Genomic DNA, 27,879 nt, shown 5'->3' with positions numbered 1-27,879 from the left:
CTTTGTTTTTAGGGTTGCTGGATTCATTCCCAGTGTTGTTTTTTTAATTTGGGTTCATTTTTAAGTAGTTTGAAATGATTTTTGTCTTTTTTTCAACACCAACTACTGCCATTTTGTGGTGCAGTTGCCACTGCATTACTATGGAATTATTATGTTGACGTGTGATGTATGTATGGTGTCATTATCCTGATGGCATAAAACATCAATCAGATGTTGAGGGTTATCTGAGGTCTGGATGATGACCGTAAACCTTCCATGTGCATTTTGTTTTTCTTGATTTCCTACCATAAAGACTATATTGCGTGAACTTTCACTACGATTTAGGGTGTTGTTTTTGACTTGCCTTAAAGATTGTTTAGAATTCACTGTCAGAAAACTTGGCTTTGTTATTGATACATACGCTTATTCTTCTGGTTTCCTTATATTACTTGTGCATTACAAAGCATCCAAGGACAAATTAAACATGAAGTCAAAAAATAAGCGGAAGTGAAACTTTTAGATTGTTTTGTTTAGTTTGAATTTAGTTTTGTCTTTGGGAGATTTACCGTTCACTATTTCTAAAGTTAAGGCAATAAAGATATGTGGCTGTTATTGTTAAATAACATAGCAATGCTGATGTCTCAAAATGCCCTTCATGTTCTCAAAGCCTAGCAATGACAGCAGCATCACTAACAACAAGCAGCAGCAATCTGGAAGTAGCTGATTTTGATAAGATGAAGAACAAAGAAGAAAATAAAAAATTAACAATAAAAATAATTTTATTTTTACTAACTAGATAGCTTAATTTAATAATAAAAGCAGGCATTTAACTTGAAACAAAGTTTTGACAATTACTACAGATGTACAATTCCAAAACAAAAACTAAAAAGTAAAATAAAAATGCTGAGAACTTGAGTATGTTATGAGTCTCTGAGGGGAGAAGGCCAAAACTTAATAAAAATGCCTCCCTTAAGAGGCAACCACCACAGCATTAATTGATTTATTTAACGATTAAGAAAACAACCGAACAATTAAGAGGTTAGTTAACATAAAGAGGAGCTGACTAAACAGAGACTAAATAGTATTGTAAGGAGCCTAGGAAAATAGCACACCAAGGGAACAAAGGAAACTTTAACGCTTTAGCTAAAGCACTGCTTCTCAACCTTTTCGGTGTTGTGACCCACTTTTTACCATGCAAGTGTGTTCACAACCCCCTTGGTAAATTGAGCACAATCATTAGAGTGGGTGGGGGGTTTGGGGATGTCCTCCCTTGGTAAATGGAGTGCTTTCGTCAGCCATTACAAACAATAGCAGTGCACACCCACCAGCGGTAGCCAGCGACCCAAAAGTGGGTCACAAATTAAGTGGCTGAGAAACAATGAACTAAAGGTTACACACCTAAGAACTGACTTAAGAAAAGGGGGGACTTGCACAACAGACTAACAGAAAAATTATATTTAATAGGCCCAAAACAATAATGCCAAAAGTCAAGTCCGACACACTGCAAGAAAGATACTGCATGAAATAGAAAGGCAATTCACTTGAAATCCTAAACTAAGAATCCTCCAGATCAATAACAAAACTACTACTACTATCTAAAACTACTAATAACTACTAAATTTAATAACTAAAACTACTACTGAACTAAATCGCCCCAAACAAAACAAGAATAGTGGAAATAGTGAAAGTCAGAACCTTAACTAAACAGAAATAGAAAATGTTCTTTCCTGACCTCCTGCAAGAGCTGGAGCTCAAAGATGAATGCCACAGCAATGAGCCAAGACTGACTGAGATCTTTTATATTATTCAAAGGTTTTGTGCCAGCAGCCATACCACATGTCGTTCATGGTCTTCCATCTGAAGATAAGCATGTTTGGGCCCGGCCAGTACTTGGATGGGAGACTATCTAGGAAAAGCTTCAGTAGCTGCTGGTAGAGGCGTTGGAAAGGCCAACAAGGGGCGCTTACCTGGTGGTCTGAATGTGGATCCCAGTGCCCCAGTGCAGTGATGAGGATACAGTGCTGTCCTTCGGATGAGATGTAAAACCAAGGTCCTGACTCTCTGGTGAGCATACTGGCATAAAAATGACTGCCGTCACATCATCTGGGTGGATGCCACACATGAGTGGTGATTGAAGTGGCTCCCTACTCACTGAAGCTCTTTAATTAGTGAGAAATGTGCACTATAAATTTAAAGAATAATTATTATTATTATAGTTATTAGTGTCCTGATTTCCAACAATTCCCTGCCCCTTTTTGCTTCCTGTTTAATTAAAAATAATTAACAATTACAAAGGAATAGATAGATAGATAGATCTTTATTTGTCCCTTGGGGAAATTTGGCTCTTTAAATAAATAAATACATAAATAGACAGATAAAAAAATAAATACTGTATGTACACACACCAGAATGACTAAAAAGAAAGAAGACTTCTGACTTGGCAGTTACAGTCACAGTGAGGGGTTGTGCAGGCTTGTTGCTGTTGGTATTAAGGAGCCCCCATAGTGTTTCTTGATGCACTTCTGCCAAGGCAAAACCATTGGAAACTGAGTCAAGGCACCTATGATGCCGACCCTTATAGCGCAGAACTGGTGACATCACAGGTCACAACATCTTGGGGTTCCACCCACAAACACAGTGAATATGGCTTTGAAGTACATATACATAATACATAACACATAAAGAATATTTACGAATATTACATAAACACAAAAACACCTCAGGAGACTAAATTGGGTTGAGCAGATTTGAGAATGTTGTAGTAATTTATGATCTTATTACATTTTACACTACCTAATAACATTAAAAGAAAGGCAGGGGCAGTGAGTGTGGCCTAGAACACAGGGTCTGATACAGGCAGGGTCTTGTGGATCTCTGGTATCCTGGAAAGCAGTAAAGATTTTAGTTCAAACCCTGCCACTGGGATAAAATAGCAGCACTTTAATGTATAAAAAGTTTGTTCTTTTGCCTGTCATTTCATGCATTTTCCTGCTCTCTTCAAAGTATAAATAAGCCTACTGGGATGTTTAAAAATAATTCTGTTAGCTCTGTCATTTAGCCAGAAGCACAGTTATTCGCAGCTAGATGAGACACCCCCTCGACTCATTCACCAACTGTCCATAATCCACCTTAAAAGACACACGATGAGGCTTTTTACGCTGCCTTCATCGATTGCCGAGAGTGTGAAATGGAGACATTTCAATTGATTGCTTTTTGCGACAGGTGAATGAGCTGGATTTATTTTCATCTCTATATCAATTGGGTAATGGAGCCAGCCAAAAAGCTCACCTTCAAATGGAGAGCAGGAAGGTCATCTTTTTTTTTTTTTGTTACAATTATTAATCTCACTTCACATTCTGCAACACACACACAAGACAGCAGACAAATGGACTGTAACTCGGAGATCTTCTGATTGTCCGGTCACACGGCTGCTCAGCATTAGGAAATCAAAAGCCTTTGTTTAGATCATTTGCCGTTCTGCTCAATTTAAATGTTACTATGTCATCTAACCTGTAGGCCTACATTTTTTGTTCAGTGCTTTAGGGATTATTTTTCTTTTTTAAATCTATCCCTAAATAAAACCAGTATCTAAAATGTTGATTTGTAAACTAGAAAGTTGCTCCATGTAGATTAGGCTCTCTATGTACAGTACATTTTAGTTATACAGAAGTCAGTCAGTCAATGTCCAACCCGTTATATCCTAACACAGGGTCACGGGGGGTCTGCTGCAGCCAATCCCAGCCAACACAGGGCGCAAGGCAGGAACAAACCCCAGGCAGGGTACCAGCCCACCGCAGGGCACACACACTCACACACACACACACCAAGCACACACTAGGGACAATTTAGGATCGCCAATACACCTAACCTACGTGTCTTTGGACTGTGGGAGGAAACCCACGCAGACATGGGGAGAACATGCAAACTCCACGCAGGGAGGACCTGGGAAGCAGGTCTCCTTACTGCAAGGCAGCAGCACTACCCACTGCGCCACCATGCTGCCCCGTTATACAGAAGTGTTTGCATTAATAGAAAATGTCACTTGTTAGGTATTCATTCATGTGGCATAATATATCCAGAAAGGAAAGTATAGCTTGTCCAAAATATATGGACAAATTATATACATGTGTAAAGCAAGCTTATGCTCAGAAATGTTCATAAGCCATTTCTTATGCAAAAGTCAAAATTTATAAAACCCAGTGAAAACTGGCTTAACTGCACAGCAAATTTCAACTGTATGTAAATCCTGTGCAGATTTTTATATTATTCCAACAGCTTAATACAACATACTATATTTGCATTAACTGTGGCCTTAAAAAAATTGAGGGATAAATTGTCTTTATTTGAGACCTATATTAGTAACATTGTACTGCCGTTCCACTCGTGTCAGTAATAACTCAAATTCACATTCACTGAAGTTTCATTTTCTGTGTTGTCTCTTGTTTTGCAGTAAAGAAATCACTTAGGAACGTGACCAAATTTATATGGAGATTAGGTCATGAATATTTAAAAAAAAAGTTTTTTAAAACCATATATGGTTACTAGTGGGAGGGGAATGGCTGTGGCTAAAAGCATATGCTTGTAGGCATGGTTTTAAGTTGATTTGAGATTTACAAAGCAACTTAGAGTGGGACTTGCCATATGTATGGTTCAATTTTTTTTTTTGAACTTAGGCAAAAGTTTCATATAGAATCTGAGCAAGGTTTTACACATGAAGAGCCTGGAGATTAAGAATTATTCAAAGCAAAACAAAATTAACGTGTAATACAGAATAGGAGTCAAAACTTGAAAGTTTAAACTAGTACGCTTCCAAATCTCCAAATGACGACCAAGAAATCAAAAGGAATAAGTTATTGCCAATGGCATAGCCAAAACTAATAAACCTTTCCCTAACAAAAGAACAGCTACTGGTCATCTGTTTGAATTTATATAAAAGCTTAGACACCTTGGGTAGTGTGCCACCATCTTAAATAGTTTCTATGCAATGATGTCACATAGTCTTGTATAAACATGTGACTAGCAAGGGGGGATGTTGCCAACGACATAACAGAGGTGTCCATCACAAAATCCATCCAAAATTGCAGCAATCATGAGAAAGAGGTGATGCAATGATGTTACATAGATGTCCCTAAAATTAAATAACCATAGTAAAAATAACTTAAATCACAACATGGATGTGCTTGAATGAACCAGCAAGGTTTTAATTGGATTGTAACAATCACTGCACCTGCTACTGAAATGCTTGCCCAGTTCTGCTCCTTTTTAACCATTGCTGTTTTAGCAAAAGCCTGGCAGGTTGAATTTATGCTTTCTCATGGTATCAGTGCACATTACTGTTCTTTTTTTGAGCTCACAGGGCAGCATTTACTCTGTTCACTTTCATGCAGGTGGCATTGCACTGCTGCCTCACAGCTCCACAGTCCTGGGTTCAGACCCCAGCAGTTTATGCAGCATTTGTGTGTTCTCCCCGTGTCAATTTGGGTGTTCTGATTTTCCTGTCAAACCTCAAATTGTGCAGATTAGGTTGGTTTAGTCTTTGGAACCAGACCTAACACAACTAAAGCAACATGTATAATATTTGTTAAAGAAACATTAGAGGTAACATTTCAAAATGGATGTCTTAGGAATAATGTTAAATCAGTTCTATTGATTTAGTATTTGTGGTCTTTTTGATAAAATACTGCAGCTATATTCAGGTTATTGATATGTTTGGCATTTACAGTTAGATAGTAATGTTAGGTCACTTTAGTTATTCGTTATGAAGTGCAGTCAGGCAGTGAATTCTGTTCTGCCTTGCCCGCGGTATGTAGATATTATTTTGGGTGTAGTGACTGCAGTAGCTCTTCATTATCAACAACAAAATTAAGTTGTTTAACTGGTTGGGTGTACTATTTAGCTCCAAAGTACTTTCTAGGGTTTTCGTTTCACAAGTATAACTGCCAATTCTTTCAGCCTTCCATTTTCTCTGACTACATCATCATAACTTTGAACAACAGAGACCACACAGCCGATTGCAATGCATTGTTCTCTATTCCTGTGAGGTCTGCGAATGTCAAAGTTTAATCTGGTCTAACAGAATGCTTTTTCTGATGCAGTGGCTCGTGTTTATTTTGAACACATGCAATGTCTTATGGGACACACTCTAGACCCACTACAGTCAGTAGCATAGGGGAGAATAAAGACAAAACTGATGGCTATTATGAACAATGCTACACATCATCTCTCTGACACGCCAACGCTGAGGACTTTATACGTCAATCTATCTATTGATCATATTCTCTTCACATATGACATAAATTTATATGTTTAACAGGAGTCTTTTTGGGAGATGTTTCAGTTATAGGCAGTTTATCATTGGGACTGTGCTGCCAAGAGCAACATTTGCTGTTTGCTGTGAAGCATCACCCTTACTTTGACTTCTGTCTGTATGATCCTGCAGCAGTAATGTTTGTTATACCTGATGATGAATTCTAACACTGAATATGGTGGCTGTGGTCCTTGATATAATCACAGTCAAATAGAGACAGGGGTTCAGTGGCGATGGCAAAAAAGATAGGTGAGAAAGGACATCCTTGTTTTGAACTAAGACATTTAGCAATACTGTTTTAGTTGCTGTTATGTATCTGAAGTAAGACATGAGGTATTTAAGAGAACAGTTTTATATTTTACCCAAAACCAAACATACACAGCATGGCAAGTAGACTCTCCAGTTAAACTCTTATCAATTATTGATTGTAATACCAATGGATGTTGAGATATTGATGAGCTGAACATTAAATTAAATACACAAAGAACACTGAAGAAACAGTGCCTGTCTTTAATGCACCTTGACTGGTCCTACTTACTTATACAGTATGTGTGCTGTGGCGTGGGGTGATATGGTGCCTCTGTCCATCTTTCTTGTGCCTTATGTACAGTGGAAAACATAAGATTATTTCTTTCCTTAATTAAAAAACATTTCAGAAACTGAAACACTGACATCTGGCACCTGGACAAGGAAGAACAGAATGAAACCATGGTGAGGGCAAGTAAAGTAATTTGTGCAGAGTGTAGTTTAAACTGACTGGCCATTAAAACAGATTGAAGAAGAAATACTTTGACCTGAGTGAAGAGCACAAGTTGGAGGAAGCAGATGGCACAGGGGATGTTTTATTTTTAGAGCTGCCTGGCCAATGGAAGCTAAAATTGAACTGTTGAAGAGGAGAAAAAAATTGTGTTTAGTCACAATAAAACAAATGAAAAGTGCAATAGAGCAGAAAATAGCAGGGAGGCACTAAGGATACAAAGGAGTGAAAGTAAAAGTCAAAAGGATTAAAAAAAAGCCAGCTAGCAGTTGGAGATCAAGTCCTTCACCTGGGTTCATAAATGTACTGACTACCTTATTTTTATGATGTTTAAATCAAAGACTAAATGAGCAATCAAACATCTCTCCACGGATGTTCGACTGGTTTCAAGTACATTCTCAGAGTTGTCCCTAAGCCACCCCTGTGTTGTCTTTGATTTGTTCTTAGGGACATTGTCCTGTTGGAAGGTGAATCTTAATCCCAATGTGTGATCCAGAATGTTCTGGAGTATATTTTCATGAAGGATATACTGCATCTGTACTTTGCTCTGTTCAGCTTTCCCTTATACTATAACTGCTAAGACACTGCCACCACCATGCTTCACCTTTGGAATGCTATTACACCGCTGATGAGTGGTACCTAGTTTACTCCAAACATGATGCTAATCTTGGTTTCATCAGACCAGATAATCTTGTTTCACACAGTTTGAGAGTCCTTCAGGTGCCTTTTGGTAAACCTCAAGTGGGCTTTCATACGCCTTCTACTGAGGAAATGCTTCTGACTGGTAACTTTGTCAAAAAGCCCAGCTCAGTGGAGTGTTGCAGTGATGGTTATTTTTCCAGATGTTTATCCCACCGCCTATCTCCACACAGGTTCTGAAGAGCTCAGCCAGAGTGACCATCAGCTTCTTGGTCACCCAGGCCCATCTTTCATGATTGCTCTCTTTTGGCCAGGTGGCCAGCTCTAGGAAGACTCGTGGTTGTTACAAACATCTTACATTCAAGAATTAAGAAGGCAGCTGTACCCTTGGGAATCTTTAATGCTACAGGAAATTTTGTAGCCTTCCCCAGATCTGTGCCTAAACACAATCTTGTCTGCAAGCTCTGCAGTCAACTCCTTTGACCTAATGGCTTGGTTTTTTGATCTATAGAAAGTCTATGTCTTTTTTAATCATTTCCAAACAGTTGAATTGACCACAGGTGGACTACAAACAAGGTGTAGAAACATCTCAATGATGATCAATACAGTGAGATGCACCAGCGAAAGATTTCAAGTGTCATATAGAGTTTTCAAGTGTCATAAGAGTCTGCATATTTGCGTCAATGAGATATTTCAGTTTTTGATTTTTAACAAATTAGCAAAAAATTCTAATATCCTGTTTTTGCTTTGTCATTCTGTGGTACTGAGTGCTGCCTGATGCGAGGAAAAAAATAATTTACAGTAAATGATTTTAGCAGAAGGCTACAACATTACAAAATGTGAGGAAGGTTAAGGCGTCTGAATACTTTTCTGAAGGCGCTGTATAGATGATCTGCATAATCTTCGAAAAGTGCTAGCTTGGTTGCTCTCTAGCCTTCACAGCTTACTGGACCACAGATTATTTCACTGGCCTTCTATCTGTGCCTTTTACTGTACTTAATACAAGTAATTTGCCCTACAGATAAGAATGTAACAATTTGCAGAGAGTAGATGGCAGGTTCAGTATAGACCTTAAATTGTACTCCCTTATAAATGTTTTCATCATTAATCTGGAGTCAAATATAAAAATATACACATGATGCGTCATTTCAAATCCCAGACAGATTCACAAAAAAACAAATCCACCAATTAGGCTTTATGCCCGTCACATGCTGAGGGTGAATGTCCATTTGATGGAGACTGATTTGAAGGGAGCATAGCAGAAAGGTTTAACTGCTGCTTTCATGTTTTCCTTTTACGCCCTCTGATTTGAAGGTAAAGACTGGGAAGAAGAACAGTTACCCCATTCCTGCCCCCACCCCCTGACACCACCTCTTCCAGTCTTCTTCCATGAAAGAGGTTCAAACAGGAAGCCAATATTTAGTTACAATCCCAACACAGTTAAAGGCTCGTCAGAGTGGCTGATGAAGTGATTTCTCATTAGCCAAAAATCCCAGGTACTCCACAGGGATTCCTCGGGCTCCCCGATCCTTTTTTGTTTGCCTCTCTTATTGTTTTGCAGCCATAAAGAGCCTTTCACAGTGCATACTATCAACCATCAATATATCAATTCAATAATTTTCTGAATTCCTTTAATGCATAAAACGGCAATTCCAGGGGCATCATGTGCAAGACAGCAGCCATCTCTGGATGGGCCTCAAATCTGACACACACACATTTATATCCTGCCGATCAACTTAACCCACAAGGCTTTGAGATGTGGGAAAAACTGAGGGCCTGAAAAAAACAGCATGGCCGTGGAGAGGATGTGCCAGTTTTACATCAAAAGTAACCTAGCTAGAAGATGAACCTGAGTCATGTTAAGCTCAGCAGGAGCTCAGGGTCGCTGTCTGTATGGGTTTGCAAAGCAATAGACGAGCATCCATTCCAGGGTTGTTTTCTATTTTGCGCCAGATGTTAAACGGAAGGGCTCTACCTCCACACAATCTCATAATGGAAGATGGATGGACAATCATCCCAAATAAACATTGTAAGCAAAGATCAGGGTCTGCTGGAGACAAAGTACCAAACAAATGTCATTCCACCCCCACCGTACCACCCTACATAACGGTGGCACCTTCAAACATTTATCAGGGAGACAAAACAACTACAATATCAGCAATAAATGACAGCAAAAAGATTACAGCAATATAAATAATAGCACATTGCTTTTGGGTCACAATTTAGCAAATAAAGTTAGGAGAATTGATGGGACTCGCATCTCCTGAAGGTCTGGGGATTGTGAGGCACTGGGGAAACTTCAGTGTGGCTTCTGACACCAGCTGTTCAGCAGATTTCAGGTTTACATTTTTATTATTAATTCTTTTTAACCTTTTAACAACTTCTTTACATTTACTGTACATTTACATTTATTCATTTAACAAACACTTTTATCAAAATAGGTCAGCATTATCGAGTAAATATCAGTCTGGGGGACTGTTTGGGAACAGAACAAGGTTATAAAATTGATCATCACAAGTGAAGAGCTCAGAACAAAAGACAACAGAGTTATACTTCCTAGGTTACAAGAACATAACAAAGCCATTATCAGTTAGTGAGAAACAAGTGAGTCTCCAAACACTTCATAAATGCAGTGATGGAGTCAGCAGACCACCAGCTAGGAGCTACACATAAAAAGAGTCTGGTTTGAGATTTGATGCCACAAGCCATTAATTAAACTGTTATTGTGTTTACATGTACATTTATTCACCCCGTCCCCCCACCCCAACGTCCTGGAGTAATATCTTTTAACTTCGTTGAGCCAGAAAGATGACCCCAACCTAATATATTAGATCAATACAACCTTGTTTTGTTGTTGCAGAATGAGTGACTGGAGGACAATGCGACCCTCTGAGAGGAACTCACATTTAGAGAACATAGAGCTGCTCTGGACTGTGACACCAAAATCTCAGTTGCTTTCAGAAGCCTCACTTGCATTAACATTCTTTACTTTTTATTAAATATTAATTCTGCCCTTTGACATGGAGATTCAAGGAGCTTTTACTTTAACCATGAACACTTCTGTGAGTGAAGATCGTGAAGGAGACATTCTATCTATCTGTCTATCTATCTATCTATCTAAAAAGTATTGAGACACCCAGCGCTTGCGCTATTATTGACGGCTCTTTTGCTTGTCTTGTACCACAAGGCTTCAGTCTGTTCAATGTTCTTTTCACCTCAAGCTCCAAACCATTAATATATTTCTGTCTGCATTGCTAGATCCTAATCAGCTCACTTGTCCTTATCTGATCCTTGTGATTTTTATTGCTGGTCGTCAGGAAATGTGGAGCATTCTGGTTTTCTTTCGGACGTCACCTTTCAATTAACTTGACTTACTCTACTGTTTGTTCAGCTGGAGGTGCTTAACATTGTTTCAGGATCTTTTGCAGCTGATGTCTGTTTTGCAAAAAGGAGCACTGTTTGAATTTCCATTACTAAGAAATATGTTGTTGCCTCCTGACAGGCTCTGTTGGGTCCAATTTACCAAATACTGTCAAGGCAGTGTGACTTAGTGACTAAGATACCGGATAAAGAAACTGGAAGGTTTGTCGGTTCTGTTGTCCACAGGGTCATTTCACTGATGTGCTCTCTTTGAAGAAATAGGAAGACAGTTAAGTCGAAATTAGACAAATAGTCGGCTAAATTACCCGTCTGTTCATTCACTTTCCAAATTTGTGTTTTCCATTATAAGATTGTCTGGAAACAGAGACTATCCTGATAACATCAGCCTCAAGACATGAAATTAATCCACTGTAGGCCATACTCACACTGGGCCAAATAAGGTCACTAGTCAACTTACAAGCCCATGTTTAGGATGTCAGGAAAAACTCACACAGGCAAGTGAGCACATACAACCCCCACAGGGACAGTAATACGTTTTTGATATTCTGTATTAATTCCCAAGGGGAACTTGTCTTATGACTTGACCTTTGGGGGTCAGAGCAATTTTCAGGTTAAATGCCTTGCTCAAGGGCTCAACAGAGTAGAATCCCTTCTGCCAGTAACAAGCTTTGAACCAGCAACGTTCCAGATACCAGTGAAGATCATTAATCTGATATATGTGTGTGTGTGTGTGTGTGTGTGTCTATATATATATATATATATATATATATATATAGATATATATATATATATATATATATATATATATATATATATATATTAACGGCATTCGTAGTCTGTGCCAACCACAAGCGTTACCTGGTAGGTAACCACCCATACAATCAGATTGTGACACAGACTACGAATGCCGTGAATGTAATTACCCCGATCTACATGCTGTCAAATAAACGAACCACACGCCGTGGCGCAACGTTAGGGGCATCGCCTCTGACGCGGACGTCCGAGGTTCGATTCCCGAGAGGGAGTGCAGTGGAGTGTGTACGCCTGATGAGCCCAGAATGAGGGCAAAACACGTGTCGTGTACTCTTTGCATTTAATTGACAGTAAACTATTTCAACCATATATATATATATATATATATAATATATATAAAGGTGAGAGAGAGAAAGAATATACTGTATCTTTGTTTTGCTTTTGCAGAATGAGCACATGGAGGCCAGTAAGACCGTGAGGGGATGCATCTCAAGACCACAGGCTCCTGGACCTGACTAAACATTGCACCCCGCTCTCCTATTCCTGCTGCCAGCCAGAACCAACCTACAGAAATGCTAAATAGAAGATTGTAATTAATCCAAATACCAAAGATTATTTTCAGTAGATTCTGAAAGTATTGAGATCCCTTTGCTTTTTCACTGATCTGGCAACACTCAAAATCCACCAATGACAAAGCGAAAATCCATCCATCCATCCGTTTTCCAACCCGCTGAATCCGAACACAGGGTCACGGGGGTCTGTTGGAGCCAATCCCAGCCAACACAGGGCACAAGGCAGGAACCAATCCCGGGCAGGGTGCCAACCCACCACAGCAAAGCGAAAATAAAAAAATGAAATACCACAATGACACAAATATATTCAGACCCTTTGCTATGACACCAAAATGTTTCTACACCTTGTTTGAAGTCCACCTGTGGTCAATTCAGTTCATTGCACATGATCAAGAAAGGAACACACCTGTCTATAGAAGGTTCCACGGTTCAGCAACAACCCAACCATAATGTCAAAGGAATTGCCTGCATAGGACTGTTTCGAACCTTCAATGCTGCATATGTTTTTCTTTTGCCTTCCCCAGATCTAAGAGCACAGTGGCTTCCATAATTCTTAAATGGAAGATGTTTGGAACAACTACAGCTCTTCCTAGAGCTGGCCAAACTGAGCAATCAGTGGAGTTAGGTCATGGTAAAATAAGTGACCAAGAACCTGATGGTCACTCTGACTGATCTCCAGAGAACCTGTGTGAAGATGGGGAAAAATGTCCAGAAGGACAATCATCACTGCAACACACCATCCATCTAGGAAGTATGATAGAGTGGCCAGTCAGAAGCCTATTCTCCGTAAAAGACAGCTTGTAGTTTACAAAAACTGTGAAAAATACAATTCTCTGGTCTGATGAAGCAAAGATTAGTGTTATGTGTGAAGGAAACCAGGCACCGCTCTTCACTTGTGCAATACCATTCCAGCAGTGAAACATTGTGGTGGCAGAATCATGCTATGGGGTTAGAGACTAAGAGACTAGGAGACTAGTCAGGGTTGAGGGAAAGCTGAATAGAGAAAAGTACATCCTTCATGATAACCTGCTCCTGAGCAGTCCATACCTCAGACTGGGCCAAAGGTTCACCTTTCAACAGGACAATGACCCGAAGCACAAAGCAATGGCTACATAGGAGTGGCTTAGGGACAACTGGGTAATGGTATTTGGGAATGTCCTTGAATGGCCCAGCCTGATCCTGGACCTGAATCAGATGAACATCTCTGGAAAGACCTAAAAACTCCCGTCGACCATCAGTCTCCATCCAACCTGAGAAAGCTTGACAGGATCTGCTGAGAAGAATGACAGAAAATTCCCAAATCCAGGTGTGTGATGCTTGTTGCATCAAACCCAAGCAGACTCCAAGCTGAAATCACTGCCAAAGGGGCTTCAACAAAGTACTGAGCAAAAAGACAGAATATGGGATATTTCAGTTTGTTGTTTTTTATACATTTTCAACAATTTCTAAAATCTTGTTTTCACTTTGTCATTCTGAGGTATTGAGCATTGAGGTATTGAGGTATTGAGCATTGCTTGATGTGGGGAAAAATGAATTTAAATAGTTTTAGCACAAGGCTCCAACATAACAAAAAAGTGAAAAAAGAGAAGGAGTCCGAATACTTTCTGAAGGCACTATGTATACGAGTAGGACATCAGACACAATCTAATAACTGCATTCTACTAGCTGAGTGGATAGCACATTCTACACAACGATAATTTGTGCTATGATTAGTGTGCCTCACGTGAAGAACTGGCACTTGGGGAAAATACAACAGCCTAATCCTTCTTCGCTATCAAAAAATTTTATGTTCAATAAAACACAAGTACAGTGAAACTTCAAGAACACACAAATTGGGAAATAATGGCATTATCATTTGTCTGCATTCCTTTCCCACAAACAATTATAAAATCACAGCCATTAGTTCACTTGAACTGAGTCTGTCCTTGCTAAAGCCAAATGAATGCTGCAGCACTGGATTTTGCAGTTGCTCAGAAGCTGCAGTCTAAACTTTGATGTAGAGCTGCAGACAATGCCATTTTAGCCATCAACATTATCTCTGTTTAATATCTTAACCAATCTGTTTAGGCCAATGCATATCAAAAGTCTAACTACAGTAGAAAATATGACAGAAAAATTTTTAGTAAATCAAGTGCTCTTCCTTACCTTTCTTATATAGCTCCTGTATGATACGTGACCAGCCCAGCCCATCACTGATGTGGACCCCCAATTAGCAGTGCACCACCTCACATCCAGTCCATGAACAATGACCAGGCGTAGAGGCCCTTTGTGTGTCAGTTCCTTGGTTTTGCTGATGTTAAGTTGCAGCCAGTTCTCAAAGTTCTCCCCCTCACTCCTCTCCTCTGTCTTATCCCCCTTATCAATACACCCCATTAGTGCAGAATTGTCTGAGGATTTGTGTATGTGACATGACCTGGTGGTATATTTATAGTTTGAGGTATACTGAATGAAGAGAAAAGGAGAAAGGAATGTTCCTTGTGGTTGCTCCACTGTTGCTCACACAGTCCTAGAACCTCAGGATCATCCTACTGCATATCCCTGAGCTTACCACTTAACAGGCATGGCTGGATGGTTTCAAGGCACTGGAGAAACTGAAAAAAATACAGTCCTCGCAGTGCTGTCAGGTTGGTCCAGATGGCAATGAGCCTTGAGGAGCAGATAAATAATTGCATTTTCCACTCCAGTCTTTATCTGATAGGCAAACTGCAGTGAATCCAAGTGATCTTTCACAAGAGGACTCATGTAGTCCATGATGAGACTCTTGATGGTCTTCAGGACGTGGGACATAAGGGAAACTGATGGTGAGGGTAGAGTATCAGAGAGTCAGAGTCAGTGGAGTGTCTACACAGCCTGTGCTTCATATCACACATTTTGTCCATTGTGATGTTTGCTCAAAAGACAACTAAAACTCTTGGCCATGCACAGTGCTCTATATATCACAGTGTTGGAGAGTGAGTGTTGCATGTTGGTTGGACATACAAGTGTGAATTACACCATACTCTGTACCTCTGACCATATGACGACTACTGACTACGTAGTACACAAATCAGTCAAGATTGTTACATGTAGATGCACTGAAGGAGGTGTGAAGTTGGTGGATGTCCAGGCCAAATGTGTTGGGCAAGTGTTGACAAAAGCAAAGTTCAGGGCATTTTTTAATGCTAGACCTCTACTTCAGCTGGGATTGCAGTCCCATGAGTACATGTGGGAAAGATTTACAAGCTGTACATTTGCTTAGATGTTTCCTTTCTTCATCCTCAGAGTAGAAGATCTTGCAGCAAGAGAAGAAACCTAACTTTGCTCCATCCAGTATGTCAACCTTTTAAAAACCAGCCCTGAACAGGAAGTCTCTACCAGCTAATGATCAGCTTCAACGGAAGGTACATCGGTGAGTTGCAGAGCCAAACTTTGCTTGTTCTTCTCAACTTTTCATCCACCTTTCAGCTATTACATGCATATTTCCCATTATTTTGTTCTACATGCCTTATTACAAGCACTGTGCATTGGTTGAGTGGCCACGGGACGGGGTGTTTTAGTGGTTCAACATTCCTCAGTCAAACAAGTCATAGCTTATTCAAATTGAAATGATTATGGCAGAGTGCAGAGTATGGCAAAAGTCCATTTTGAACAAATCATCTAAAGTGTGGAATGAATTTATTAAAGAATCCATTATTTACAGGACTCCAAAGGAACATGTCTTTCACGTCAACTGTGTACCTGCTTATGCCTTCATGACCTGGAACACTTTGTCCAGACAAGCTCAGCATACATCACAAATGACATTTATTACAACACATTCTGGAGGGAGAGGTGATTACAGTAGGCTTCTCAAAGTACAAATAAATCAAAGCCTAAATAAAGCACACCTATACAATACACTTAGTCCGTTGGCATCTAGGACAGGATTTGTGCCCACTTGCTCACATTGATTTTCAGTTCTGATGCTTCAAATCACAACTCAACTCCAAACCCAGACACCGGCAGGGAGTGTTAGGAACAAAAATAGAAGCTCAAGGATTTTTGTGAACAAATGCAAAAGACCAGGAGATTATCACAAATTGATAAGCAAATAAATGTAGACAGGGATGAGCCGAGGTCAAAGCCAGAAAGGACAAATTAAAGATCCAACGTTGAAATCTAGGGGCAGAACAAACATATACACTATTATGGCCAAAAGTGTGTGGACACTACTCCAAATGACTGAGCTCATGTGTTTCATTGTTAACAGGGGCATAAAACCAATGACTTAACCATGCAGTCTCCTTTGACAAACATTGGCAGTACAATAGGACACACTAAAGAGTTCTGTGACTTTAAACGTGGCACTGTTATGGGATGTCATTTTTGCCACTAGTCAGTACATAAAATGTCTGCTCAGCTGCAAAGTGGTACACCATACAAACTCACTCACTCAAAAATGGCCCAGCAGCTGCATACAAGATAAGATCACTAGGTGCAATGTCAGGTGTCTGCTGAAGCAGTGCATATCGACTACCTGTTGTCACTTTTCAGGATCAGAAACGAAAGCGCAGCAAAAACACAGGCTCGATTCAATTCCTGCATACAGAAAGCTCTAATTACTGTGTCCTGTGGCTTGTCTGGCAAGACTATGTAAATGGTCAATATGAAGGGAACAGGCTTTTAGGGACTGGCAGGAGGTCTTTTGCCCATGATGATGAGTGGCTTATGAAGTTGGTTTAGGCTCCCAAAAGCCATTCTAATGAAACAATATGCTGAGTTGGTCCTGGCATTATAAAGACAGTTCCAAGTTTTAACAACGGTTGATATTCTGGCAACCGGCACCTACCAAAGGGAACTGCCTAGGAATATTTTAGCCAAGCTTCTTTCTGCTCCATCATGCCCACTGTCCTGAAAGCCATAAATGACTGAGGAGGTGCTACATTCATTTTCTGTATGGTTTGGTTGTACAGTACATGCCAACATAATAAGGCAATTTGCAGCAGTGGCCGGTTTTCCTAACATAATTGTAGGAAGTTACTGCACTCATATTGCAATATTGGCACCTAGTGACAGTGACGCTGCCTTTGTTAACTTAAGTAGTGACATTCCATTAACACACAAGTCATCTGTAAAGCCATGATGAGACTGACAGATATCATGGCTCGGTGGCCTGGGCCAGCCCAAGATTCATTTATTTTGAGACAAAGAACCATACTGTTGGGGTATGACTTGGTGATTGGTCACTTGTTGATAAGGTAACTGGTTGAACCCTCACTGTTTCATGTGGCTTGTACTAGTCATTGTAAAAGCAGTCAAGTCAAAACATGTTCCAGGTGATAGTGGCTACCTGCTCAGACGCTGGCGTCTTACATCTTTCCCCAACCCTAGAGGACAGAGGAGAAGTGCTACAACGCTGTGTGTACCACAGAGCTCCTCAAATTCAGATGCTGGTGTCTGGATGCATCGGCTTGGGTCACTGCTCTGCTAGCCAATGAAGTTCTGCAGCATCATGATTGCATATGTACAAGGTTGATTAACATAGTCCATGTTTGCTTGTGGGTGGCCTTCAGGTGAGAATCGAGTCATGTTCATGTATGAACATTTACTAGATGATTGTGATTTATAAAGATGAATTGCATATAAATGTGCGTATGCCGGGTTTTAAAAATTTGATTATATTTTGGCGCACACATTTACCTTTTTTTTTTTGCGTACACATATTTTCATGCTCAAATCCACACAAAGTTTTATAAATGAGACCTCAGAAACAGGCCTCACCCCAGACAGCCTGGTCTCAATCTCAAAAGGCAGGCTTCAAAGCCTGCTCAGGCTCAAAATGTTCATACCTAAAAAGTAAAAAAAAAAATACTTTTAAATGTCACAAGTAATAAAAAAAATCCTTCAAGATAGAGAATGACAGTAACCCCTGGTCTGAAAGGACAACAGAAAACAATGTTTCTTAAATTCAAAGGATCCATTTGATAAACAAGAAAATGGCAAAACAAGGCAAAAAGAATTTGTCTAAAAAGTCAACCCAAAGCTAACAAACCCAAATCCGCAATCTAGCAATCAGTACCCAGAGACAAAGCAAAAATCCACAATAAACCAGAAAAAAAAATCCAGTAGCATCTGGAATGAACTCCACAACATTTGAGAGATTCTTCTTCTCAGCTTCAATATAAAGGCTAGAGGTGGTTCCCTGGACGTCACATCATGGAAACATTTACATTCCAAAACTTCCTCTAAAATGTAAACCAGATGGCAGCGTGTTCTGTCCCATTCATTTCAGAATATTATGGGAGATACACAAGAAATGAGTCTTTCCTTGGTAAGCCACTCTGTTGCCAGTGTTTGTGGACCCCGATTCTGCATTTCTAGAAAAGGACAAAACTGAAGAGCTTATGAGAAGCATCTAGGCATGTGCGAGACTTAATGTGATGTGAAGATGACAGTGCCAATGGTGGGTTGATGAGTGTCATTTGTTTTCCAGAGTAGGACCGTAGCATTAAAGAGGAAAATTGCCCTTGTATGTAAATTGGGTAGGGTGGTGATGCAGTGACTAATACTGCCACCTCCTGGCCCACGTTTATATGGGTGGTCTTCCATTAGCAAAAATTGCATAAAAGCAAAATACAAGGAAAATCCATCTATCCATCCATTATCCAACCCACTATATCCTAACTACAGGGTCACAGGGATCTTCTGGAGCCAATCCCAGCCAACACAGGGCGCAAGGCAGGAAACAAACCCCCGACCAGGGTGCCATCCCACCACAGAGCACAAGGAAAATAATAATCCAAAAATGACAATAAAAAAAAAAAAATAAACCCTGACTGTAGCATGACAATAATGCCTGTTATCTCCGAGGCATCTCCAAAGTCTGACCATTTTGGAGAGACTCCATCACTTTATCTACAGACCTCATCTCTTCAATGGTCTTTCTCAATATATTATCTTTTATGAAACTCAGGAGTTCCAAAGCGTGTAAGTCCTGAACAATCCCTAAAATGCCCTTGGGGAATTCGGTCAAAAACCCTGTCTAGTATCACAGGGGGCACCACGGAATCTTTACAAGTAAAATATTTTATTTTCAATAAGGAGCATTAGAAGGCAAAAAGGAGTTTCCACCAAAGACAATCCAAGTCAAACAAAGCCCCGATTTGAAATCCAAAGAATAGTTGAGCACAGAGCACAGAGGTCAACAATCCAGTACACACAAAGCTCAAGAAAATCAGAAAACCAAGAAACTTACCACTCCCAAGCACATTTGAATGAACTGCAAGGGACAATGGGTTGCTCCAGACTTTATAGGGCTTATGGCAGTCTCTTGTGGGGATGGGCTGGAGTCTCACCTCTTAGGAAACCACCCATAAAACACTTAGGACAGGATGGTTAAATATAAGCTGAAACATAACGTTATCAACAAAGGGAAGAGAGCTGCCCCAAACAACTCTTGTCACACCTCAACTGGCTGTCACCTTCATAATAACTCCACTATGACGGAGTTACAAAACAGTGCAATTCAGCAATTATTAACACTGGAACAATAAATTATAAAAAAAGCCTTTCATATGGAATTCACTGGAGCTCGTTGGCTATTCCATACCCACATTGGAATGGGCAAAGGAGGCACTGCATTTACTCCATCTATCCATTTTCCAAACCCCACTTTTGCTGGTCTCAAGCAGGTGGCTGCTATTGCAGGAGGATGGTGCAACAAAAAACACAGAGTAGTTGTTGGACACCCTCGATGGGAAGCCATGTACCTCCACTGTGTCTTCTTCCAGGCTGCTCATCTGAATGAATGAATGCCAGCTCATTGTGTTGGTGACACATTGGTAATGCCATCCCCAGGCTGATAGAATTTGTCAGCACTATTACTATATATACACTAAATATATATACAGTACTGTGCAAAAGTTTTAGGTAGGTGTGGAAAAAATGCTGTAAACAAAGAATGCTTTCAAAAATGGAAGTGTTAATCATTTATTTTCATCAATCAACAAAATGCAGTGAATGAACAAAAGAGAAATCTAAATCAAATCAATATTTGGTTTGACCACCCTTTGCCTTCAAAACAGCATCAATTCTTCTAGGTACACTTGCACACAGTATTTGAAGGAACTCGGCTGGTAGGTTGTTCCAAACATCTTGGAGAACTAACCACAGATCTTCTGTGGATGTAGGCTTCCTCACATCCTTCTGTCTCTTCATGTAATCCCAGACACACTCGATGATGTTGAGATCAGGGCTCTGTGGGGGCCATACCATCACTTCCAGGACTTCTTGTTCTTCTTTACGCTGAAGATAGTTCTTAATGACTTTGGCTGTATGTTTGGGGTCGTTGTCCTGCTGCAGAATAAATTTGTGGCCGATCATACGCCTCCCTGATGGTATTGCATGATGGATAAGTATCTGCCTGTATTTCTCAGCTTTGAGAACACCATTAATCCTGACCAAATCTCCAACTCCATTTGCGGAAATGCAGCCCCAAATGTTCAAGGAACCTCCACCATGCTTCACTGTTGCCTGCAGACACTCATTATTTTACCGCTCTCCTGCCCTTCGACAAACAAACTGCCTTCTGCTACAGCCAAATATTTCAAATTTTGACTCATCAGTCCAGAGCACCTGCTACCATTTTTCTGCACCCCAGTTGCTATATTTTCGTGCATACTTGAGTCGCTTGGCCTTGTTTACACATCGGAGGTATGGCTTTTTGGCTGCATCTCTTCCATGAAGACCACTTCTGGCCAGACTTCTCCGGACAGTAGATGGGTGTACCTGGGTCCCACTGGTTTCTGCCAGTTCTGAGCTGATGGCACTGCTGGACATCTTCCGATTTCGAAGGGTAATAAGCTTGATGTGTCTTTCATCTGCTGAACTAAGTTTCCTTGGCCGACCACTGCGTCTACGATCCTCAACGTTGCCCATTTCTTTGTGATTCTTCAAAAGAGCTTGAACAGCACATCTTGAAACCCCAGTCTGCTTTGTCTGGGAGAGACCTTGCTGATGCAGTAGAACTAACTTGTGTCTTGTTACTGTGCTCAATCTTGCCATGACATGAAACTGTCTTCCACAACCTCACCTTGGTAGCAGAGTTTGGCTGTTCCTCACCCAGTTTTAAGCCTCCTACACAGCTGTTTCTGTTTCAGTTAATGACTGTGTTTCAACCTACGTGTGACATTGATGATCATTAGCACCTGTTTGGTTGATCATACACCTGACTAGAATCCTGAAAAATCCCTGACTTACAAGTGTACCTATAAGAATTGATGCTGGTTTGAAGGCAAAAGGTAGTAACACCAAATATTGATCTGATTTAGATTTTTCTTTTGTTCGCTCACTTTGCATTTTGTAAATTGATAACAATAAACAATCATTATTTATATTTCTGAAAGCATTCTTTGTTTACAGCATTTTTTCACACCTGCCAAAAACCTTTGCACAGTACTGTAGATATAAAAAAATAAATACAGTATACATTAAAAATACACATCATGGTCGGCTGCTTTACTTATCCACATCACACCTACAAATACGTTTATCTCATCTGCCCATCTTTCATATGGATGCCTTCTTGGTCTTTTCTTGTCTCTGTCATTCCACTGTGAAATTTCTTTCTTTTTTTTTTTTTTTTAATTTTATTTATTAATTTTATTGTAATCATTCCATACAAATAGATCAATTTATAACAAAAAAAAAACTGAAGACAAATCAAACCCCACCCCTGAGAAGGAGAGCTTAGCCAAAGGAGAATTGCTTAGGGCTTTTTAATAAGGCAACAATAAACAAAAGAAAGGGAGAAATATATATAGGTAAATAAAAAAATGGAGAAGGAAAATAAATCCGGTAATAGTTATTTCTCTTATTCTAAAATAATATTGATTAGATCCTGCCAGGTCTTGAAAAAAATCTGTAAAGATCCTCTAACTGAGAATTTGATTTTTTCCAATTTCAAATAATATAAAACATCGGTTTCCCACTGACTTATCAGAGGAGAATTAGGATTCTTCCAATTTAACAGAATAAGTCTGCGTGCCAAAAGTGTAGTGAATGCAATCACCGTTTGCTTGTCCTTCTCCAATTCAAGTCCGTCTGGAAGAAAACCGAACACAGCTGTTAGTGGGTTAGGAGGGATTGTGATACCAAGGCTGTCTGAAAGGCACTTAAAAATTTTGGTCCAAAATGATGTTAGTTTGGTGCAGGCCCAGAACATGTGACCCAGTGAGGCAGGAGCTTGGTTGCAGCGTTCGCAGGTTGGATCCTGCCCTGGAAACATTTTGGACAGTTTTAAGCGAGACAGATGAGCTCGATATATAATTTTTAGTTGAATAATTCTATGCTTTGCGCATATGGAGCTCGAATGAATTCTCTGCTTTGCTACCTTGCACTCCTTTTCTGATAAATTGATTAAGAGATCTTCTTCCCAATGTCCTCTTGGATCTTTGAAAGGTAGGGACTCTAATAAGATTTTATATAATGCGGAAATGGTGTTTAATTCCTCGAAATTGAGCAGTATTTTTTCCAGCATGGTGAAGGGTACAAGGTGAGGAAAATCGGGCAATTTCTGTTTAACAAAATTTCTAATTTGAAGATAGTGAAAGAAATGTGTAGCTGGGAGGTTGAATTTGGAACGTAATTGTTCAAAAGATGCAAATATGTTGTCTATATAAAGATCTCTGAGCATTTTAATCCCAAAACTTTTCCAGGTATTAAAAACTGGATATGTTTGCGAGGGTTGAAAGAGGTGGTTCTCTTGCAGAGGTGCTGCGGATAAAAGATTTTCCATCTTAAAATGCTTTCTAAGTTGGTTCCATATTCTGAGTGAGTAAAGCACAATTGGGTTATTAGTATATTTACGATAACTTGCATTTATTGGAGAGCAGAGCAGGGAATATAAAGAAGTACTACAGGATTTTACTTCTATTGCGGACCAAGCCTGTGTATGTTCATTTATTTGTGTCCAGGTTTTCATGTCTTGTATGTTTGCTGCCCAGTAATAAAACTGAAAATTAGGTAAAGCCATGCCACCTTCTGCCTGAGGTCTTTGTAGGGTCGCTCTTCGGATACGTGGGTGTTTTGAGTTCCAAATGAATGAGGTTATTGTTGAATCTAATTGCTTAAAAAATGATTTATTGATATATATTGGAATGTTTTGAAATAAAAAGAGAAGTTTAGGAAGGATATTCATCTTAACGATGTTAATTCTTCAGGCTAGAGTGAGATGAAGGGTTGACCATCTATCTAGGTCTTGCTTAATTTTTTCCATACAGACGACAAAATTTTGTTGATAAAGAGCTTTATGTTTACTTGTGATATTTACCCCTAGGTATTTAAACTGATCTGCTATGGTAAAAGGTAGGGTGTCCAATCTAATATTATATGCTTGTGAATTCACTGGAAAGAGTATACTTCCACTGTGAAATTTCTGATGTCCATCATCTACCTTTTCTCCTGGCTATGTGACTGGCTTGTCTCTCAGATCAATTTGTCTGGGAATATTTTGTAAGTCTTTCATAGGCTGGCAAAAAAAGAAAATGATAAACCATTAAAAAATGGAAATGTCAACAATATGTTTCTCTGGACCTCCATCAATTCCCAAACCTCCAACCCCCTCCCCCCAAATTTTGTACCTGCTTGAACCCCCATTTCACAGTCTCTCTAGATTAGCCTCCTCAATTACTTTTGCACAAAATGACAGAACGAGATTTGCCCATTTCTCCTTGTAAATTGCTGAAGCTCTGCCAGGTTAGATGGGGCGTAGTGGTAGACAGCAGGTTTTAGGTTTCACCACAAGTGTTTAATGGAGTTAAGCCCGGGCCACTCAAGGGCATCAATTGTCTTCATTTTAGGCTACTCCATTGTTTCTGTCACAGTAGGCTTCAATTCATTGTCCTGTTGAAAGACAAACTTCCTCCAATTTAAGGTTTTTGGCAGAAGAGAAGCAAGTTTTCCTTCAAGATCTCTTTGTATTGTGCTGCGTTCATCTTCCCATCACTCCTGACCAGACTGCCAGTTCCTGCTTTTGAAAATCATCCCCGAAACAGGGTGCTGCCACTACTGCGTTGTACAGAAAGTATGGTATTGCTTGGCTAATGGCCAATGTTTCAATTTAATTTCTTTGGACCACAAGACCTTCTGCCACACCTCTGCAGTATATTCAAAGTGGTGTCTATGGGTAAGGACATATTGTTTTAGTTTTTGTTTTGTTTTCAACCAGGGTTTCTTCCTTTCCACTCTTTCATGATGGTTCTTTTCTGTGCAGCATCTTGGAGATTGTTGAGCTGTGAACATCCTTTAACATTACAGCCATTGTCTTATTATAGTAATAATAATAATTCATAACATTTATATAACACTTTCCTCACTACTCAAAGTGCTATACATGGTGAGTGAGGAGCCACTTCAGCCACCACTAATGTGTAGCATACACCTGGATGATGTGACAGCAGCCATTTTTGTGCCACTACACTCACCACACATCAGCTGTGAACTATCAGGTGGTGAAGGGGAGGGAGAGAGAGACAATTAGAGATAGGGGATGATTCGGGGGCCAGAATAACTAGGCCGATGGAGGCAATTTAGCCTGGACATCAGGATACACCCTACTCTTTACGAAGGATGCCCAGGGATCTTTAGTGATCACAGAGAATCAGGACTTCTGTTTAACGTCTCATCCGAAGGATGGCACCATTTTTATAGCATTGGGATCCACATTCAGACTGCACGGTAAGTGCCCTCTACTGGCCTCATTATCACCTCTTCCAGCAGCAACCCAACCTTTTCCTAGATGGCCTCCCATCTGAAGTGCATATGTTATGGCACCAAAGTAGCCTCTCCGGCAGGTGCCATTGTTGTTCAGTGACTTGGCAAGTCTGGCCTTATTTTCCTATTTTTAAACTCTTCTGTGAGTTGGACTGCACTGAGATCCAAGGCACGATTTGTGTCTTTGAGATAGCCCTGTTCTCTTCCTCAGATCTGTTGTTCTCCCTAATTATATTACTGATTTGCTATGAATTCTCTTGTGTCTTGAATTTGGTTTGCTTTGTGGAAAATCTCTGCCTTACAGTCTGACCTCAGTGAGTGGGGGGACATGTCCTCCTAAATGAATTAAGAGGAGATAATCCTGCAGGTGGGGATGACCAGCACACTGGGCGAGTTGTTCCGGTTAGGGTTAGGGTTAGGGTTAGGGTGAGCAAAGTCAGCCTTAGACTTTTTAAATCTCACCATTTTTATTTTTCCCTTTTTGCAAAATGTCGAAAGGTTTTCAGTTAGTTTCTGTTCATTTGACATGATGTATGTGTTTTTTGTACATTATTTAAAAACAAATCATTATTTCATATTATAAGTTTAGATCCTGAGACAGTAAAATGTCAAAATAGTTTTCAGGCTGCATACTTTTACAAAGCACTGTACATAATATACAGTGATTATATATGTATGCCCACTAGGGGACATCACAGACACCCCCACCCAAAACCCCAGACACATCCACACCACAACAGTCCCAGGTGCAAATGACTGTTTATTTTCATCCAAATTCCTCTGGCAAGAAACAATACAATAAAATCTTTTTCTTCCTCTTAGGTGAGCTTTGTCCTCCTCATCTCCTGACTCTGATTCCCTGGGGGACATGGAGGTCTTCCTTTCAAACCCAACCCAGGAGTACTCCCGGTCCCAAACCATAGTCTCCAGGAAGCACTTTCAGGTTGGTGGAAACCTTCCTGGGACACAAATCATCTTTCCAGCAGTTCTCCCTGGTGGTGTCCATGGGACCTCACAGGATAACCCATTAGAAGCCAAAGGTCAGCACTGTTTTGTAACACTTTTCCTCTCCTTCCCTCTGCAGTTCCAAAAACTAACATCACTTCCTGTTCTGGAGCTTATGGATCCGCCCCATCTGCTTCACCAATTTCCTAACGTGGCACCGCCACCATCTTTCTTCAGTATGATTGGAGACTGTTTCACGTTGGACACGTTAATTTGTGTTTCTTGTTTTCGCCTTACTTTATACAAGGATTGCCTGAGGTTGCCCCAAACACTTTATCTGTATGTCTGTGATTTATTCACACCCTGCAGGTATGCAAATGGAGCTTAATCCCCCACTGCCCCTCACTTCTTTTGATCTTATGACTGGAAATGTGAATGCCAACCACCCTGGTTTAGATGCTCCATCCATGATACTGGGCTTCCAGCTGGGTAAGGGTCTTCTGTCCACCCCAGCCAGGCCTCCAGTCCATCTGTTTCTCCTGCCTCCCAGCTGAGACAAGGAATGCCCCGCCCCTCTTGCAGACCACCCTTTGACAGTATGAAATCATCAGTTTCTTGGCAATTGGCCAAACTGAATAGCCTTCATACTGCCAAAAAAAACTCAAAACAATAGACTGACACATTTCTTCAGAAAATTGTTTCATTTTGGCCATTTTTGAAGGCAGAACTAAACTCTAGGAATGCCAGTACCTTGCATCCCAAATGAACAGAATAACAGGTTTCAGTAGAGTTTATGCAATTACAAAGGTTTCTCTAATAACCAATTACACTGAAATTGACTAATTACGTAAAGGACTTTAATATTAGAGCACTGAAGGAATGGTTCTGAAAATGGGGCTTAGCAGTCATAGGTGAAATTGTACATTTAAAATCAGTCATTTCAAGCAGTAATAACTATTAGCAACATTAGTAATGTATGGGCTGCATTTTTAAATCAGTTTAATGGTATCTTGATTTAAAAGGTTTAAATTTCTGTCAAAAACATGAATACGTCGGGGTGTTCTGAAACTTTTGAATGCTTATATGTTTTTATATATTGTATGTACAGTGCATCCGGAAAGTATTCACAGCACATCACTTTTTCACATTTTGTTATGTTACAGCCTTATTCCAAAATGGATTAAATTCATTTTTTCCTCAGAATTCTACACACACCACCCCATAATGACAACGTGAAAAAAGTTTACTTGAGATTTTTGCAAATTTATTAAAAATAAAAAAACTGAGAAATCCCATGTACATAAGTATTCACAGCCTTTGCTCAATACTTTGTCGATGCACCTTTGGCAGCAATTCCAGCCTCAAGTCTTTTTGAATATGATGCCACAAGCTTGGCACACCTATCCTTGGCCAGTTTCGTCCATTCCTCTTTGCAGCACCTCCCAAGCTCCATCAGGTTGGATGGGAAGCGTCGATGCACAGCCATTTTAAGATCTCTCCAGAGATGTTCAATCGGATTCAAGTCTGGGCTCTGGCTGGGCCACTCAAGGACATTCACAGAGTTGTCCTGAAGCCACTCCTTTGATATCTTGGCTGTGTCCTTAGGGTTGTTGTCCTGCTGAAAGATGAACCGTCGCCCCAGTCTGAGGTCAAGAGCGCTCTGGAGCAGGTTTTCATCCAGGATGTCTCTGTACATTGCTGCAGTCATCTTTCCATTTATCCTGACTAGTCTCCCAGTCCCTGCCGCTGAAAAACATCTCCACAGCATGATGCTGCCACCACCATGCTTCACTGTAGGGATGGTATTGGCCTGGTGA

Source organism: Erpetoichthys calabaricus, chromosome 11 (genome assembly GCF_900747795.2).
Source record: "Erpetoichthys calabaricus chromosome 11, fErpCal1.3, whole genome shotgun sequence".
NCBI lineage: Eukaryota > Metazoa > Chordata > Cladistia > Polypteriformes > Polypteridae > Erpetoichthys > Erpetoichthys calabaricus.
This window is presented reverse-complemented; position numbering follows the sequence as displayed.